This window comes from Pteronotus mesoamericanus, unplaced genomic scaffold (genome assembly GCF_021234165.1).
Source record: "Pteronotus mesoamericanus isolate MK-2021 breed Mesoamerican mustached bat unplaced genomic scaffold, CSHL_Meso_final scaffold_21, whole genome shotgun sequence".
Classification (NCBI taxonomy): domain Eukaryota; kingdom Metazoa; phylum Chordata; class Mammalia; order Chiroptera; family Mormoopidae; genus Pteronotus; species Pteronotus mesoamericanus.
Window position 1 is genome coordinate 17,952,443 of NW_026555310.1, and position 20,279 is coordinate 17,972,721.

The 20,279-nt window shown below is 37.9% G+C and overlaps 1 protein-coding gene across 1 annotated transcript in view; it reads right to left on the reverse strand.

Moving 5' to 3' along the window:
- The window catches only part of STK38L (serine/threonine kinase 38 like), a 67,963-nt gene that overhangs the window by 44,862 nt on the left and 2,822 nt on the right, over positions 1–20,279 (reverse strand). Inside the window, exon 2 of the mRNA XM_054591306.1 lies at positions 17,827–17,902. The gene's annotated coding sequence lies outside the window, so the exon portion shown is untranslated. The remainder of the gene's footprint in view (positions 1–17,826; positions 17,903–20,279) is intronic.

The following is a 20,279-nucleotide window of genomic DNA, read 5'->3' on the forward strand; positions in this document are numbered from 1 at the left end:
GTGGATAGTTAAATTCTCACTATCTAAGAGACTGCTTCCCCCATGTAGTATATTAAAAAAGATACTTTTTTCTAATAAATTACATAGTGCCTTTTATCTGTGCCCCAAAGGGCACTTCTAAGAGAAGGATTAGAAGTGCTCAAAAAGAAAAAAAAAAAAAGGAAGTGCTCAGTCAGTCCCAGGCACCACAAACCAAATGGACTTCTGTCTCAATTTTTATAAAACAACAGCAATGTGTTTTCCCTTAAAAACCATTAGCCGGTGGCTCAGTCAGTTGGAGCGCCGCCCCGTAACAGAAGGCTGCAGGTTTGATTCCCAGTCAGGGCATGTATAGGAGGCAACCAATCAATGTTTCTTTCTCACATCAATGCCTCTCTGTCTCTCGATGTTTCTCTCTCACATCAATCTCTCTCCATGCTTCTATTTCTCTCTCACACTGATGTCTCTCTCAGTTTGAAATTTAAAAATTCTCCCTATTTTTTAAATTCCTTACATTTTGATTTTCTCAGCAGTAAGCCTGTGACACGAAACATCAAAACCTTGAAATCTGTCGTTCTATTCCATAGACAGGTCCATACACGTAACTTTATAAAATATTAATACCACCCCAAATGTTACTGACAATAACTACAGGGTGGGCCAAAAGTAGGTTCACAGTTCAGAGTAGGCAAAGCAGTTTATTCTTCTATTATTTATTAATTATTGTACTATTTTCCATATAGCTACTTTTGTAAACCACCTTGTATATAACTCATAATAATTAACAAAACATTAATCATGTGCCAGGTAATGTGCTTAACACTTTATATATGTATTACCTCATTTGATCTAGATCTTTGCATTAATCCTTAGTAGTACATAAAGCTACTGCCATTTTATTGTGCAAAAAAAAAAATGGAGCTAATAGAAAATGTGGGTTTTATCCAATGACACGCAACCAAAACAAGCCTGTCAGACTCAGTCGCCCAGGACTCTTCCCAGCTGTGCAATACTGCCTCTCCCAAACCATGTGAGGTGTGTGGGCAGGGATTATTATCTGCGTATTAAAAACCCAAGGCTCAGAAAATTGACAAGACTAGAATATGATCACACACTTAGAAATGGAGCCAGCACTACGCTCCTAGTTCAGGGCCTCTACCACTCTACCTCTGATACTGGACCTGAGCCATGAAACAAAACATAACCAGCCCATGGGAATTAGCAAAGTATAAAATCCCCACCCCTGTTTTAAAAAAAATCAAACACCAAATGGCTTTGTCAACATAGCATAAAGGTCACAAAGTTCTAAAAAAAGAAAAGCCAATAAAGTTTCTTTTTTGAAACATCAAGGCCACCTTTTAACTCAAATCATAAAAGCAGCTAATTTAGAAAATAATGCTTTTCAGATGTCTGATGTGTGCATTTGTTTTCCCAATATTTATGTTTCTTTTACAGTCCACATTCAATCGCCATGTTCTTATCTAAGACTTGGGAAAAGGTTAAAGTGCAACTTTGTGTCCCCAACCCACAGAGAAAACAATGTCTACAATTAATCCTCCCTGACTCTACTGCCAAGTAGCAAGCAGGTGCAGTATTTCTCAGATGCATTGTGTGTGGTGGGGAAAGGGGGAGGGGTGAAAGAGGGTAGTGAGAAACATTAAAAACAAACCACATTTGAGGGGCTCATTTCTTCTAAGTGACTTACATCTTGTAAGGCATTTGGCTGTTGACAAGATGATCCTGCCTTTGAATACAAGGAAGTTGCACCCAGTCTCACAAAGCTCAGATTCAGTCACCCCAACAGATGTCTGGACTTCCCTCCAAGACAAATATGGAATTCAATCTGTGTGATGCCTTGAATTAATTTGCAATCTTTTATTATGACCATACAAGGGAGGGAAAAGAGCTACCTTGTTAGTCCCTCCTTGAGGGGGAAGCAGTAGAGGAAAAAGCATATTATTTAAATCCCATAGCAAAGTTTTCAAACTTTTCCATTAAGATACACACCCTAGTTGAGTCATCAGCATAATACTCTACAAGTGTATCACCTTAGGTATTAACTACCCTTCCTATATATGATTGTTCCAACTTTGTGCTAATTCTACTCAGAATGGTTAAGAAGCAATAATTTTTTTCATTCTTTTCATTTAGTCACTTAACCCTATAATTTTCAAAGTCAATGCACTGACCTTAATTCACTTAAGTACTTAATCTATAACGAAATGAATAAAGAAACTACAGCTGAGTAAAAATTATATCTGAAAGTAGCCAATAGCCAAAGCACTAAGAGCAACCTAAAGAAAACTGTTTCATGAACCAATGAGAATGATTTAAATCCAAAATAAAGATTACAAGAAGGAAAATTCTCTTAGTCTAACGTTAACACGTGGACATTTTGTTCCCATATGTTTAGCTACTGACCAAATAGTTGCATGAGAATTCCTATACCACAGCCTCTTAGGAGGGGTCCCTCTCAACTGGATGGTAATTACCCAAGCTTGAAAATCAACTGGAAACCTCTGGGGTATTTTAAAAACCATTCTTACTGACCACTCTCCAAATATTTGAAGATGCCTAGGGGGAACTGATGAAAGGTGATAAATATCTGGAAATCTTTCACAGGCCATGATCCACTCAAAAGATCCAAAGCTGTTCTTAACAGAAGCTTGGCACATCAGGCAACTCCAGCTCCAAACTTTCCTCTGACCTTGAAAGTACTTAATCCCATCTACCACACTGGAAATGCAATTCCCATTCTTCACCCATCACATTAAAAAAAAAAAAAAAGTTCTAGATGAATTCTTCTCTTAAAGCTAAAAGTGAATTAATACTTCTTTGGATACTAAGTTGATAAATATTTTACTAACCTGCCTCTAAGACTGCAGCTAGACTGCCTGAGTTTGAACTCCTGACGCCATCCTTGCTGGCTACATGATCTTAGAGAGGTTAAGTGATCTGTCTGAGCCTTGGTATTCTCATCGATCAAAGGGATTCTTATGAGTTAATAAAAATTTAGAACAGTACCAGACACACTGTAAGTGGTCAATTTAAAGAAATGATTATTATCATTACCATTGCTATTGTCAGTGTTGTTAACTTGAAAATTACACTGTTAACATGTCCCTTTTGCCATTTCTTCAGTATGTGGAAAAATCAATGAAAAGATAATTAGATCTCTGAACTACTACACCAAGCTAAAGAAAATAATATATTGACAGTTTGGTCAGCAAATTACATACTTTAAAGAATTTAAGTCTATGATTTAACATCATAAAAACTCAACTATAATAGTAGTTTAGGATTCATTTGGATATCTTACAGGTAACGGTTACAAATTTCTTTCCCTAAGTCATGAGTACTAAACTTTGGAAATCATGAAGCTAAAAATAATCACAATACATTTGGAAAGAACGGTGCATCTACAACTAGGCTACAACATAGAAAATAAAATTGATCTGAACAGGGGATTAAATGGGTTAATTTTTCCTGAGGTTAAAAGAAGAAGAAACATCCATAGCAACAACAACAAAATGGTAATAAAGACTGAAAAGTTACAGGTTATGAAATATAACATATGCAAAATGAATGTCATGGTTATTACTATGTTTTCAAGATTTTATACAAAACCTAATTTATATATATATTAAAATGCTAAGGTAAAAATACACAGTAGTATCATAGAAGAATATGCTGCAAAATAGCATATCTGCAACACCTAAAAACAGAGAATTAAATATAACAGTAATAGATTATAGTAATAACAGCTATTCTTATTTAATTCTTATGGTGTATCAGGCACTAAACAATAAAAAATATCTTAACTTCATAAAGAATTTCTATTAATCAATACAAAAACACAAACAAAATAGAAAATGAGCAAAAATCCCAAATAGAAATTGCATAGAAAACACAAATGACCTGTAAACAAAACTGAAGACACTCAACTATAATTCTGATCAGAGAAATGAAAATTAAAATCCTAGTGAGATGTGATTTCACACACTTAGGTAGGCTAAAACTAAAAAAGCTGTCAATATCTAGTTTTGTTGAGGAATAATGGGAACTTTTATTCACTGCTGGTGAATGTATGAATTGGTATATCTGCTTTGGAGAACAGTTTGATGCTATTCAGTAAATCCGAACATGCTCATCCCCAATGCCCAAGCAATTTCCACTCCTAGGTATTTACCATAAAGATACTGCTGCACATGTGGAAAGGGCGCAATGCTTAACGAAGTCACTGAGACATTGTTTCTACAGACAAAACAAAAAACAAACAAATAACAACAAAACCAGGAAGCAACACAAATGACCACCAACATAAATGGAATGAAAAAAAAAATACTCTTGCTCTGGCTGGGGTTGCTCAGTTGGTTGGAGCAATGTCCTGTAAACCAAAAAGGTCATGGGTTTGATTCCTGGTCAAGGTACATGCCTAGGTTGCAGGTTCACTCCCCAATTGGGGTGCATGTGAGAGGCAACCAACCAATGTTTCCCTCTCAGTCAATGTTTCTCTTCCTCTCTCTCCCTCCCTTCCCCTCTTTCTAAAATCAATAAGCATGTTCTCCAATGAGGATAAAAAAAAATTACTGTGATACATTCATACAACTGAAAACTACACAGCAGTGAAAAGAAACAAAGTACCACTACATGGATAAACTCAGAAACAAAGTTTAAACAAAAAGCATGTCATAGAACATAATATACAGTGTATGTTTCCATTTATATTAAGTTCAAAACAAGCAAAACCAAAATGTAACATTGAATCAATGGAATATATATTTTTTTCTTTTTTCTTTTCACTTTACTTACTATTAGAGAGAGGGGAAAGAGAGGGAGAGAAACATCAGTGTGTGAGATCACTGATTTTAGAGAGAGAAGAAGCAGGGTTGGTGGGGGAGAAAGAGAGAGAAACATCGATTGGTTGCCTTCCATATGCAGTCTGACCAGGGTTTAAACCCACAGCCTAGGTATGTACCCTGACTGGGAATGGAACCTTCAACTTTCTGGTGTATAAGGTGTTGCTCCAATCAATGGAGCCACCTAGCCAGGGCTGAATCAATGGGACATATTCCTAAGTGATGAAAGAAGTACAAGCAAAGCAATGGAATGCTTCCCATAAAATTAAGGACAGTTGTTACCACTGGGAGGAGGAAAGACATACAGGGACGTACAAGGAGCTGCTGGGACAGTGGTAAAGTTCTACTCCTTAGTCTCCATGGAAGATGCTTTGGTGTCTGTTTCATCATTTTCCTTTACACTGTATAGATATATTTTAAATTCTCGTATGTGACCCACGTCAAAATTTAAAGAAACAATTTAACATTTTCCTTTTAGATGAGTTAAGGGCAAGTTTACATAATGAATTCACCTCATAGAAACAATGAAGACATTTCAACCAAGAAAGTAACTATCTTAGAATAAAGAATATAATAAAAACTTAAATCCTGAAACAGAAACGTCCTGAAACTTTAAAATTGAACCGAAGTGCCCTGGCCAGGTAGCTCGGTTGGTTGGAGCGTTGTCCCATGCACCAAACAGTGGCAGATTCAATTCCCCATCAGGGCACATACCTAAGTTGTTCGATCCCCAGTCAGTGTGGGTAGAGGTAGGGGAGGCAACCAATCGACGTTTCTCTCTCACATGGATGTTTGTCTCTCACGTCAATATTTCTGTTTCTCTCACTCACTCTCCCCCCCTCTCTGTCTCTCTCTCCCTCTCCTCACCTCCAAAATCAATTAATATGTCCTTGGATGAGGATTTAAAAAACATTTTCACACACGTATTTCTCTTAGAAACTAATTTCTGGGTGGCAACATTTTTAAGAAAAAAGTTGTGAGGTACAGTTGTGAGGTACAATGTGTTTGTAACTTAAATATGATAAAATATTATTTCTAAAGAGTCAAACACCTGTCTTTCCAGGGTACCACAGGGATTCAAATTGACAAATGTGGTACTGCCACAGGTTTCAACCAGGGGAAGGCTAGAAGATGTCTTCTTTAGAGAGTCTTTGACAGAGTGGTATTCATTACCTTGGTGATTAATCACAGCCCAGGCCCAATCTACAGCCTTACAGGAATTTGATTTTATCTGCATCAATAAGGTGGCTCCACGTTTTAGAAACAAACAAAAATTAATCAAACTTCAACATCAATCAGAATAAAAATATAAGCACAGAATGACAAATGTAACTGTGACAGAAGCAAGAATGCCTTTTCATGGACATACACGGCCAATACTTCAACTCCAGCTAGATTTACATGGATAGACAAATTATAATCAGAAGGTTCTGGGTATGCATGGACTCTTAAATTATGGAACTAAGAGGAACTGACTATTTAATGGTCTTGTTTCATTCTGTCAATAACTGTTTTCTTTCAGTTAAGCTACCACCATGTCTGGGCACTCTTCTAGGTGCTAGGGATATAGAGGTCTCTGCTTTCGGAGAGCTCACGTCTCACCAACAGCTGAAGAGTATATATTTCACAGAAGTTTACTTTAATATTAAGAGCAAAAAGTTTTGGAAGCATTCTAAATGTTCAATAATAGAGCTGTGATTAAATACTGATAAATCCAAATGATAAAAAAATGCAGCTCTTTAAGAAAGGTATACTTAAGCAGTAATTGATGGGAAAATTATCATGTACAATGTTAAATGAAAAAAGCAGGCTACGAAGGTGTACATAGTACGAACATGTATGGATGTACTTCCTATCCTTTTACATGCATACAAAAAGTCACCAAAATACTGTAAATTATCTTTTTTTCTTTATATCTTTTTGAATTTTCTAATTCCTAAAATAGCATTACATGCCTTTTAGCATCAAGGGAAAAAATACCTGTTAAAATAATTTCAATCAAAACAATACTAGGAACTCTTCAGATTTATGTATTGGAAAATATCCACCAATGCGAGTCCTTGAACCTCTGCCTTTGAATTCTCAGAGAGAGCTTATCCTTCCCCAGGCCTTTAAGGGATATTCTACAAGGATAAGTGATACACCAGAGTAACACGCCCTGTGTCTTCATCCAACCTGTAGTCTCATACTTCTAGCTGCCTGCTGAACATTCCAACTTAAATGCCTTACAGATAACTCCTATTTATGTTCAAAAATAAGCACATAACTTTTCCCCACAGCCAACCTTCTAGCAACTACATTACTGTCCATGGCAATAACCTTTCTCCCAATCAGAAAGTTTGGGAAGCAGCCTTAATTCATCTCTCCCTTTCCCATTTCAAGTTCATAATAAATGGATGTCAAAATCTCTTGCCCAGCACACCTTCCTCTTCATTCTCACTTCCACCACCTTATCAGTCCAGGCCCTCACAGCGCTGTCAAGGGCATTACTGTGCCAGCACGTGGTGGGCCTTCCTGGCGCACGCTCCCCCATCTCTAAGTCGCTGCTCCTTAGACAGAACTTGTATGACATCATTTGTTGGCTCAAAAACTATTTAAAGCCTCCTCCTTCCTACCACTCCAATCTAACCCGGCTTTTATTAAACCCCGTAATTTGGACCCACCCTAACTGCTTAACTTGATTTCCGTTAATTCTCCAGTCTCCCCCCTCATCAACCAACAGACATGCCTTAATCAACCTTACCACCAAGCCTTGGGACACTTTAACTTATAAAAACAGTCCTTCCTTTCCCCTTGACTTGTATTTAAAGAACCTAATGAATTTCCCTCTTCTACAAAGCCTTTCCTTGATTACCCCATTACCATCTGATTACCATTTGTTCTACTGCTCAGAATTTGTCTAGCACTTATTATGAATCTCACCATTAGGCATTTATTTCCACACTCTCATTTTAGGTGGATTTATTGTCATATATGTGAGTCATCTATTAAATTTCATGCTTTTGGGGGACAGGAGCCATACCTTATTCTGTCCCCCAAAGTATTTAGCATGATGCAGAGCCCACGTAAAGTGCTCAATATTTGCTGACTGATCCAGCAGGAAATGATCAACTTCAGCCCCTGCCTCTCTTTAACATGCATGCAGCAGTCTGCGCAAGTCAAGCACCATCCCAAGGGATACCGCAGGAGACTCAAGCACATTCTTCTGGAGTCCTGTAAAGACTAAGAGTTATGTCAGGGGTTTTTATGCCCCATACAAAGGACAAGAAAAACAAAGTTCTAGGAAATGACACGAGGGTTCTCTAAGTATAAACAACTTCCAACCTCCATCAGAACAGACACTAGGTCCTTTGAAAGAGTACTCTGACTGGAATGAATGTCAAAGAGACCTGCATAATAAAACAAAAGACCTGAGCAGAGTCCTGCTTGTTCATAAGGTGATAATGTATAAATCACCAAATCTCACTGAGCCTCAGATTAACTCAAGAGATGCCATGCTGCTATTGGTTAAGAGATGGTAACTGCCAACTGATAAATATTCTCATATGCAGAGTTGTAAGTGCCCATATTTATGAAGTGCTCTGGAGTCTTCAAAGGGCTTTCTACATACATCTTTTATTAGCTGACCTTTCCTAAATACAGAGTGACATGGACACAAAGTGCCATTTAAAACAGAGTTCATATATAACAAATATTTTGTTTTATTCTGTATCTATTTTAAATACACTTACCTATATCATTCTAAAATTAAGAGCTACTTCAGAAACTGACTACTCAATGATTTTGAGTTTCCTTCTGTAAGTGCAATGTTTTTGAATGCTTACCCTATCAATACCCACCTTGAACACCCCTTTAGAGTTTATATGTGTTTTATTTTACAACACCCCTGAGAGGTAGTTTCGTCCCTTTATTCCTTTGCTATAGAGGAGGACTCTCAGTCCAGTGTGCATCCCACCAGCTGAACTCTACCTCTTTCCTCCGCCTAGGAGAATGAAGGCTGAAACCAAAACAGGGTGCTGGGGCATGAGATCTGGAGTGCAGTAGACAGGGGGCCAGAGAGAGCTGCCCCCAAGGCGCTGCAGACCTCTCACTTGGCCGGCTGACCAGTTCACATATCATGACCCTGCACACAAATGTTGCAGCATGCTAGAAGGACTCTTTGATGGATTATAAAGACCGGAGAGTTTTGCTGAAAGACTGGAGACAAACTACACAATCTTTCTAAATAAGGTAAGAACATGAACATTACAAAATAACATGGACATTACAAAATATTAACTGTTGTACTTATCATCCAGCCTGAGGCAAGTTCTAGAACAGATAACAAAGCCAATGGTTTTTTAATAGACCAAAGATGGGAAATCATTAAAAATCAGTATGTACTCAAGAAGAACAAGTCATGCCAAGGAATTTTATTTCTTTTTCTGGCATATCCACAGGATAAATAATCTATATGAGTCTTTGAAAGGTTATTTAATAAGCTCCACTCTCTGATACTTCTGTGTGGGAGGGGGGAGAAGGGAGGAAGATGAAGAAAAATGGGCTAATAGACGTATTTATAACTGATTAAGCAACAAAACTCAGAATGCCCATAAGTAATTCTGCAAGACTCACTGGGCTTAGGACAGTATATTACCGATGAACCATATAAAGCTTTTGACAACATCCTTAACAAAATGTGAGGATGATCAGAACCTGTAGAGAATAATCAAAAGTGGGACAGCAGAGTCAGAACTCAAAACAATTCTAACAGAAGATTAACTTTATCAAATGAAACTTAATCGGGAAGTGGTAAAGAACTATATATGTATTCAAAAAAAAAATCAAATGCTAAGTATAAATTGTGATAAACTGTTCATACATAAAGAAATACACATATCTGTATTTCTGTTGAATAAAACTTGACACAAATTAAAAGTGTAAAATGGCTGCCCCCAAACATTATGCAATCGTAATCTTAGGCTGAATTAATTGACAAGTAAAATCAGGAACAAATAAGGTAAATGTCATACTCTACACTGTATTGGTTGGCTCATACCTGGAGAAGTTTTCAATACTTGGCAATGCCTTATGGTCAGTACAAAAGGACAAAGTAAAATGCCCTCATGATTTGAAAACTGTCACCCTTAAGGAGCAATATCAGTACGAATCAAATGGAATGGAAGAAATTAGCTATCAACATAAGTAACTCCAAGAAAATGTGTGACTGAAGGTGCTCGGGAACACACGAGACCAATCAAAAGTGAGCAGGGTATAGTTTTTGAGAGGCAGGATTAAAATGTGAGTTAGGAAAACTGAAACCTCATTAATTGTGTTTTCTTCTGGGTAAAAAAGACGGTTAACAGAAGAGTGTTACATTAATCTGGGGGTGGGAGGAAGCAGGAGTTTAACAAGCAAGACTTTGCCTGCTTTCCCCGAACACCGTCCAAGGTGAAAACGGGCCGACCACATTGAGAGCAGTGCTGGGCAGGTGCAGCCTGATGCAAACGAGGCTCCCTTGGCCATTCGTGGCTTAGTGACGCCCCGCACTGAGGTTCCCCATTCTGATTAGAATGACTTGCTTCCCCTGTAGGTTGTCCTATTAGGGTGACAGTGTGCTGGCCAAATGATACAACTCTCCATTCTATTCACACTCATGTTAATAAATTTATTAACTGGCAGTCTTGTCTTTATGTCAGTCTCTTGGTCACTTGCTAAATCTAAGTCAATTCCCATAATCCTGATTTATTTCTGGACACACACACACACAACTCACATTTATGGACCTGGACAAGTGAAGCCTATACCTTAAATGTGACAATCCATATCCAGATACTACACTCCTGTAAAGTCCTGCCTCTCTTTATGACAACTGTAAATTTATCTAAAACTGAATCATACATTTTAAGAGAAAAAACTAACAGAATATGACACTTACAGAGGAAGTGATCGAGAAGGTAAAAGGTCTGAAATCCACAATATTTAAACAAATTAAATGCACATGCGTAGACTGAAACAGATGATAAGACAGCGGTCCCCAATCTTTTTAGCACCGGGGACTGGTTTCGTGGAAGACAACTGTTCCATGGATGGGGGATGGGGGGAAGAGAGGAGGGGGAGCTACGGTGGCACTGCGAGCAAAGCTTCCCTCCAGCACCTGCTGCTCACCTCCTGCTGTGCGGCCTGCTTCCTATCAGGCCACAGACTGGTACCCGCTGTAGCCCCAGGGGTTGGGGACCCCTGATATACGATAGCTGTCTTCAAAGTATCACTCTGTGTTGATAAGAAATTATCCCTAGCCCTGGCTGGTGTGGCTCAGTGGGTTGAGTGCTGGCCTATGAACCAAAAGGCCGCCGGTTCAATTCCCAGTCAGGGCACATGCCTGGATTGTGGTCCAGGTACCCAATAGGGGGCATGTAAGAGGCAACCAACTGATGTTTCTCTCGCACACTGATGTTCTCTCCCTCTCTTTCTTTCCTTTTCCCCAAAAATAAATAAATAAAATGAAGGAAGGAAGGAAGGAAGGAAGGAAGGAAGGAAGGAAGGAAGGAAGGAAGGAAGGAAAAAGAAACAAGGAAAAATTATCTCTTAATCTGTGATGAGAACCAGCTGAAACTTGCATAAGGAACAACTTTCTAATTACCACTGCTCCATGCCTGGCACATAGTAAATGCTCAGTAAGTCTTGGCACACAGTAAATATTCACAATGTTAGCTATGATTGTGTTTTAGGATATAAAAAATGTCATGAAAGAGATATATACAAGATGCTATGGGAAAGCAAAAAAGGGACACCTAAGCCAGAAAAGATGTGCAAGTGAAGCAAGGCATGCCTGAAAATGGAGATGCCTAAGCAGAGTGCTAACGAAAGCATAGGAATTACCCCAAAAAATGTGGGAAAGGGCATTCCAGGAAGTAATATGTAACACCCGAGGACAGAGAAAGCTAAGTGGTTCAGTGATTCGAAGGAGTAATGAAAAATAAGGCTAGAAAACCAAGAAGGTACCACTTCTTAAAGGGACTTAGACTTGCAGGGTTTACTAAGGAGTCTGGAAGAGGCTATGAAGAATCATTGGAATTTTTAAAATTTTATTTTACAAAGAGAGAGAGGAACGGGGACAGAAAGGGGACGGGGGGACAGGGGGAAGAGTGAGAAACACTGGTTTGTTGTTCCACTTATGCTGACCTCTGCACATGCCCTGACTAGAGATCAAACCTGCAACCTTGGCATATCGGGGTGACGCTCCAACCAATTTAGCTACTCAGCCAAGGCCACTGGAAATTTTAACCTTGGGAGCTACATGATCAGATTTATGTTTTAGGAGAACCCTTTGGCAGCCACATGGAAGACACACTGGAAGAAGAGCAATACTGGTAGAAGAAAGATGGCTTTTTCAGTAATTTAGAGCCTGAATAAAGATAGTGACACTGAAGAAAACAAAGATAGAATTCAGGAGGTAGTAAGGAGGGCTTAGTAATAACTAGATGTGAATGACAAACAATAAAGTCAAACAAGGGTTGGGCAACAAAATAGAGAATAACATCATGCATTGAGAGAGGTAAGTTGCATGAGAAAGATTCTGGGAAGAGAGAAGAAAAAGTCAGCTCTGGGCAAGTTGAATTCCTAGTTACTTACCTTTGGAACATATCAAGGTGGTGGTAATATGCACATATAGTTTTAAAAAGGTGGACAATTAAGTCTCAAGCTCAGAAGGGACTTCTAAGCAAGATACACAGATCTGGAAGTGATCATCACACAGTGTTGCTGAAGACACATCAGAGCACGTGAGATCACCCCGACCTCAGAGTGTATGGGGTGTGAAGAGAAGCATATTGGGGACAGGTTGCAAGTTAGCTATCTTGTGATCTGCTGGATTTCTTATCTTTGGGCAAGGGACTAAAATCTTTAGCAAATACTGAGCATCCACTGTCAGGGATTAGAGGGAATTCGCAGTTGAGAATTCAACTAGATGACCTCTCCAGCATCTTTCAACTCTGAAAGGGGGTCAAAGACATTAGTTCAGTACAGTATTTCTTACAATCTGAGAAGTAACTTTTGGTTACCATTCAGAAAAACTAAAAGCATACCATTTTTATTCCTTGGTTTTGTTAGTCCAATGATGAAAAAACATTTTGAAAAATTAGTTTCTTAATGTTTGATAATGCTGTTTTCTGAAAGGAAAAGAGTACTTGAATTATCTGGACAGGACAGCTCAGACTCAAGATTGAATTTCTCACCCCATTTTCCCCTCTGTGGGCCCAGTTATATGGTTGGTATGAGAATACAGTTTTAACCAAACACACGTACCTACTTATTCTTCCCTTCCCCTTCTGTAACCTTCTGCCTACCTAGGACTATACATGATTTATGGCTTTAAATCTTAAATGCTTTATATTTCAGAAACATACCTATAATTTTCACTATTTCACAGTGTGTTGGTTTCTCTTGCCCTTTCTGCTCAATTCTAAAAACACAGAAACACACGTACATACACATTTTTTTAATTAAATCCAAAAATATTTTATCAAAACAAACTATCATTTTTGGCATAATAATACACCCAGAGTACTTCTAGACAGGATTACTGGCAGCTTGACTTAATCTTAAAATATGGCACTGGTCCCACCCAGTGACACCTGGAACAGGTGTTAGAGAAACTTGACCTCTTTTAACCATATGCACCGTTTCCCCTGCCGCCACCCCATGCCTCTCCCACCGCTCTGCAAGCCTTCTTTTGCTTTTCCCGTTCTTGTCTTTCATTTTCCTTCCTGTAGTACCCATAAACTTTTATTACTACCACTAATAGCACTAAAGCTAACACAACTGCCAACCTCAAGTCTAGAAATACAGGGTCTGGCAGAAGTACAGCCTGCTTGAGTGTGGTTGGTAGGGTAATAATATGGGTGTATAATTTATAGTTTTAATTTGAACATTTCATCTAAAATGTCATATGATGTACTTGAATGTGATAGTAAGGTACACGCTTATAATTTTGTAATAAAAAAGGGGCGTTATTTGTGCTAGACCTTGTACAATGAATATAAATTCTAATTGGAGTCTTAACTTCTTGTTGTCCTCAAAAAAACAAATTAACTATATTGTTTCAGTGGCCCAATCTACAAAATGGAAAAAATAAATGACTATACAAAGTAACCTATGTGAAGAAAAAACCTAGAGTTCTCGGCTCTAGCAGTCCAACACAGGCTATACATACACAGTTCGGGACCATGATTGCAAATTGCATCTGCAAGATGCAGGTTTCTGAATGATCAGAAAAGGTCGGGGGGGGGGCGGTGGGAAACTCGAGACAATGCTTGATACCATTTGAGGTTTAGAGTCATGTTAAGTTATTAAAATATAGGAAGGGTTAAGTAAAGAAGATGAAAAGAAATCAAGATTAGGATCAAAATTAAAGAACTCCAGCACTAGGTATTACAGTTCTGGGAAATTTTTAAGGGCTCCATAAACTTTGTAGAAAAGGTAAATAATTATGTTCCTACCGCAATCCCTTCCCTCAAGTCAAGTGCTCTTGAAGTTATGCTTTGATGCTGCATTCTCTTTATACAATCCTACTTACTCTACACATTCATCAAAGAAGAGGTTTTTCATGGATTTCTTTCTCTTTTTATCTCTGTGGCTAATGGTATGCTTACCCTCTCTGTTGAATTTTACAAAGGAAGCAAGAGACAGTTTATCACTGGCAGTGCACTTGTGGGAAGGGGTGGAGCACAGCCCAGGTGCTTCCACTAGGCTGCAAGTGGCAACAGAAACACTTACAAAAGCTTGGAGTGCTAAAGCTGGATAAAATAAGTATGTTTAACATGCCACATAAACAGTTATTGTATAAAGACAAGCTCATTTTTCCTATCCAGACTCATGTCCAACACTAAAGTAATACAGGTTCCTGTGGCTGCCTAAACAGTGTTTACATCTCTATGCTGTACTGTCCTCCTACTGCTTGGTGGCCTGAAAAACTCCAACTCAGCCTTCAAGTCTCAGCTCAAACACGACCACCTCCAGGGAAAGCTTCTCTGAATCTCCCAAACCCGGGCTCCTTTCCCTTAAGTGCTCCACTCACTGCTCCTTCACTGTGACCGCAACATGCTAGTGCAATTATTTCTGTACCTGTGAGGGTGGCTCTGTGGTCACCTGCCAGCTTTCTGACGGAGCACCATCTTTGCATCACTGCACCTCCTGGCACACAGGACGAACCTCATCAGTCATTCACGGGGGGAAAGAATTCCCTAAGCCTCAACACCCATCGACCTGAGTCTCTTCTTTCCAATCTTGCCTAGTTTAGGACTTCATTATTTATTTCCTAGATTATTTAAATTGGTCTCTTCATTGGTCTTCCAATTTCTGGGCACTCTTCCCTTGAATCCAGTCCACATACACTACTGCCATTGTAATCTTACTAAATTACAACTTTAATTAAATGTGCCCGTTGAGCAGTAGATGATGCAGAGAATGAAAAGCTTAAAAACACCTGTTTTCTTAGTTCAATGAGCTCAAATCTAATAGGGCAGAGAAAGAAGTAAATAATTAAATAAATAAGTAAATAATTTATCAGGTGATATAGACGTATATCCAACTCATGCTAATTCGTTGGCCTGGCAGGTCCTTCACTCTTAAATGGTGAATTCACTTTTCACTTTATACGGTTCCTAATCTCTCCAGCCAGAAGCAATCTCTCCTTCCTCTGCTCCCCCAGTACGCTGTTACTCACTTGTCACTTTCTATTTGAGTTTGTACCCATATATTATGTCTCTTACTGGATGGAACCTTTCTACATGGAAGGACAATATATTTTACTCATCTCTATTTTGCATGATACCTAACACAGTGCCATGCAAATAGCCGATAAATGCTGAATTAGGATGGTTAACCTCACTAAAACATTATGAGTCTGTGATTCCTTTAGAATTTGCTAGTATTAAAAATACCAATGGGTCAAATACATGCAATTCAAGACTGAAATTTTTTCACTCTGGCCACTAAAATAGAAAAAGCCTACTTTGTTCGGCTAGATAATAGTGGATATATGGAGAATATCCTCAAACAGATTAGAAAGATGTGTCCAAGTGAAATGGCTCTCTACTGAAAAAACACAACAAAAGGCAACTCCCTCCTGCTCTAAACCAGGCAGCCAGCGTCTGCTAACAAGTACCGGAAAATCAGGAAGGGTAAATATGATGTGGGATTTCCATAATGGGGGCGAGTCAGTGGGCAAATGCTTCACTATGTAAAAATGTCCACAGCTTAGTAAAAATTAAATTCATTAAAATAAGACACTGGTACAAGGAAATATTTCAAAAAATGGATCATTAAATAAGCTCTTTTATTTATGATTTTCCAAGGTATATTTTACTGATTATGCTATTACAGTTGTCCCATTTTTCCCCCTTCATCCTCCTCCACTCTGCACCCCCCTCCCTTCAGCAGTCCCCACCCTTAGTTCATGTCCATAGGTCGTATATAAGTTCTTTGGCTTCTCCATTTCCCATGCTATTGTTAACCTCCCCCTGTCTATTTTGTATCTACCATTTATGCATCTTATTCCCTGTACCATTTCCCCCATTATTCCTCCTCCCCTTGTCCTCCCCGCGCAGATAACCCTCCATGGGATCTCCATTTCAGTGATTCTGTTCCTGTTCTGTTTGCTTAGTTTGTTTTTGTTTTTGTTTTCTAGGCTCAGTAGTTGATATCTGTGAGTTAAATAAAGCTCTTTACAATATAAATATTCATAATACAACTTTCCAGAGGGGAATACTTACAGCTTTTATACATAAAGCCTACACCCAATTTCCTGCAACAGTGCTACTATAAGATAACCTCAACAAGTCTTTATTAGGATCCCCAATTCTTTAATTGCACTTTTGAAATCATGTCTGTCCTCTCTCCACCTATTCCTTCATCATAATTGTTTTAGTTTTAAATGCAACAGTTGTGTGCAGAATGAGTTAGACAGTAACTTAAATATTACTCACTGAATCACAAGAATTTGAAGACTTTTAACATTTCACAAAATGCAGCACTAAAATTCCAACCTATCAATTTTGGCCAAAAACAAAACTACCTTTTAAGAAAATGCTGTGCTGTAATGATATGTATCTGCTCCTAATTGGCTAGAATGAAGTCAGAACATCTGATTATATCATTTATTTCAGCATTAAAATTGCTGAGGGCAAAAACTGTGTCTCATCAACTAACTTTGTGGAATCCTTACCAAACTGCCTGTAGCAACTTTTAATCTAAAGATCTGAGTTTAAGTTTGCTATTAGAATTAAGTAAGAAGACGTATAAAAATGCTTTATAAAACTTTAAAGCACAATAAAAATAAGGTGTTACTAGTATTATTCTTACAGTAAGCTCTCTCCAAGACCAAGTCGTCCTCTACAGGAAATTTGAATAGAGCTGAATTATTTCTGTATATTTTTCCCAAGAGAATTTATGTTTGATATGCAAAACTGTAAATAACTCCTAAAAAAAGGGCGAGAAGAGAGGGAAAAAAAGATAACTCAGGTGAGACTAAAAGAAGGAAGTATTGTAAACTAAATAGCAAAGGGGAAGTTTTTGTAATAAAATAGAGCAATACAAGAGAAGGCAAACCTAGATCTTAGGGATCAATTTCTAACTCTTCCACTTATTATCTACATATGTGACCCTCCCTGGTCACTTCACCTGGCTAGGCTCCAGGTTTCTCATTTTTAAGTAGAGATGATACCTCATAGGATCACTGTGGGGATTAAATGAAATAATATTTATATGAAGTACTTATCACTATGTCTGGTACATAGTAAGTGATACGTAAATGGTTACTGTTGTTGGTTGAATTATTATTACACCTCTACCTCTCTGGTGACATGTAGGAAGAAAAAAGAGCCAAAAACATGTCAGAGGGGAAGATGATATACAGAGAATTAAGTTTGTATATTACTGTTGAGAGACAAAGTTTGAGAAACATAGATTGCATAAAGTATTTTTCACATTAAATGTCCAAATTACTTACTGTGTCTCCAGGGTTGCTGAAGAATCTAAAGAACCGAAGCCAATATCTCCAAGTCATAAAAGCAGAATAGCAATGACTGTATGGAAGGAGAACAGAATCAAAAATTAAAATAAAATTTTAAAAATGTGCTTATTGAAGTACATAGAAGCTTCTCTGTTTCCAAACTTTCAGTTTCCTAAATTTTCATAGAACAAAAGCTAGACCCCACAGCAAAGGCACAACAACTCTGCTTGCCAAAAACAGATGGTATTAACAACCATGCACAGCCATTTATGTTTCTGCCATCTCATTCTTTAATCTGGGGAAGTTGTTGTATTTGTGGTTGATTCTGAGGTGTTAAACATTATTAACTCCATCATATTAAGTAAATCCAAAAGCAATAAAAGTGTTCCAAAATTAGGTAGAACAGAATACTCTCCTGAATTAGACGTAGAGAGAGCAAGTGAATGTAAAAGGTAAGAAAACAATGGATGCTCCTTGTGCATAAGAGATCAGAGACTTATATACAGTAACACAAAAAATTCACACCTGCGGAATCAATAAGAATCAGCAAAAGACAAAGAAAACAGGAACCTTTCTGCATGTTTGGCCAGAGAATCAACATCAGTTCTGGTTGTCAACTGGTCTAGTGTTAATTCAGTGGACATCAAGGACCTTACGTATTTAAAAGCTGAGCATAGTACAAGTGCTACTATCATAAGCTACAGATAAATTGCCAAAGTCTGATCCTTCTTGAATTTACACAACACCAATGTGAATGGTCAGCTCACCGCATGACATGTAACTAAGGTCTTCCCAACACTTGTGCAGAGACCATGTGAGGTGGGGGGCTACCTGTCTCAGTGCATTTTCATCGTAGACAAAACTGGTCTATTATGGGAAAAGATGCCTCTCAAATTTCTATCAGCAAGAGATGAGTGTATGCCCAGCTTCTTTTTTACCAAGAATTACTGTTCAAAATGAAACCTGTACTTACAGGAACACATACCTTTCTTATAACAAAGCATAGTTATAAACATTGTGAAATTACAAGCTTAGATCCTGAAAATTTCGTCAGTTGAAATAGTAAATGCAAATAAAATCCCATCACCTATTAATGCAAACTCTGTATAAAATATATTTTTAAAAATTTGTTTTGCCACTTTTATTATAATAATATAGACACATGGGCTTTATATCCTGACTCTAGTTATGCTACATTTCCTGTTAGGTTTTAAGCTCATCAACCACGAACTATCCTACTCTGGGAATTTTCTAGAACCTACCCCACTTGGACTAGGAGAGAGCACTTATATTCATTCAAGAGACTGTGCCTCTGGGATTCTACTTAAAACTGAGTCAAACAGAGCACTGATAAAGGAGCTGAAAGGTCCGATTCTTGCTCGACAGGTAAGGATGGGCAATATCCCTACCACTGCCTAGATACTTTTTCCCCTAATCTTTAAATCCACTTGAGTTTATTTTGATGCCAATACTTAGATAACCAAGAACAAATGTGAACTATTCCTGAAACTTCATCAATAAAATCAACTGAACCATTCCAACAAAGCAGCATTTACTGAGTAGGCCTATGCTAGGCACAGCGCATTTCTATAGCACCTTTTATTTCACAATCCCAAAGAGCTTTCAAGTTGCCCTAACATAAAGTATCAGCGACTGAATGTTTCTCATTTTACACATGTACAACACTCTATTCAAAACCCTGAATCAGGCATTATAAATTTAGCTGTTTGTGGAAATAACAACTAAAAGGGCTTAGACTGACATTTGATCATTAAATAAATTCCAACTTTACAATTCAATCCAAAAAAATAACCAGTATCAAGTGATTTTTAAAAATTACAAGCCAAAATATATGATTCAAAATTCCATCAGGCAAAGAAGTTAATATAGTTTTAACTTCTCATTTCTAAATCTTTATGTGTATGCTACTAAGTACTAAGTCAAATTTATCAAAGGTCTCACTCAATGGTTACCATTAATCTGCACAAAGAGCAACTTCTAAAAACTAATCAAATATCTAACATGCCGAAAACAACTTACTTACCTGGGTTTTCATTATTTTGGAGCTCTTTCTAGAAAATTGATCTCTAAATTTAGGTGCCAGGAAAAATGTATTATACCAAATCAATTAGTTGGAACTACATACCTGAGAATGATCATCAAGAATGGGAGAGAAAATGAGAATGATTAAGGACAGGGATACAGATTCAAGCCAGTATGACTTGGTTGCAATCTTTGTTCTACCATTTTCTAGTTATCTGACCTTGGTTACCTCAGGTACCCCACCTGCAAAATGGCAATAATACAAGTACCTACTTCATGTGGTTGTTGGAAGGCTTAAATACAGGTAAATTACTACATGTAAGGGTTTATCAGCAAATAGCATTATATGAAGTGTTTGCTTATTATGATTATCATATGATTAGATCATCCAAATCATCTACACAAAT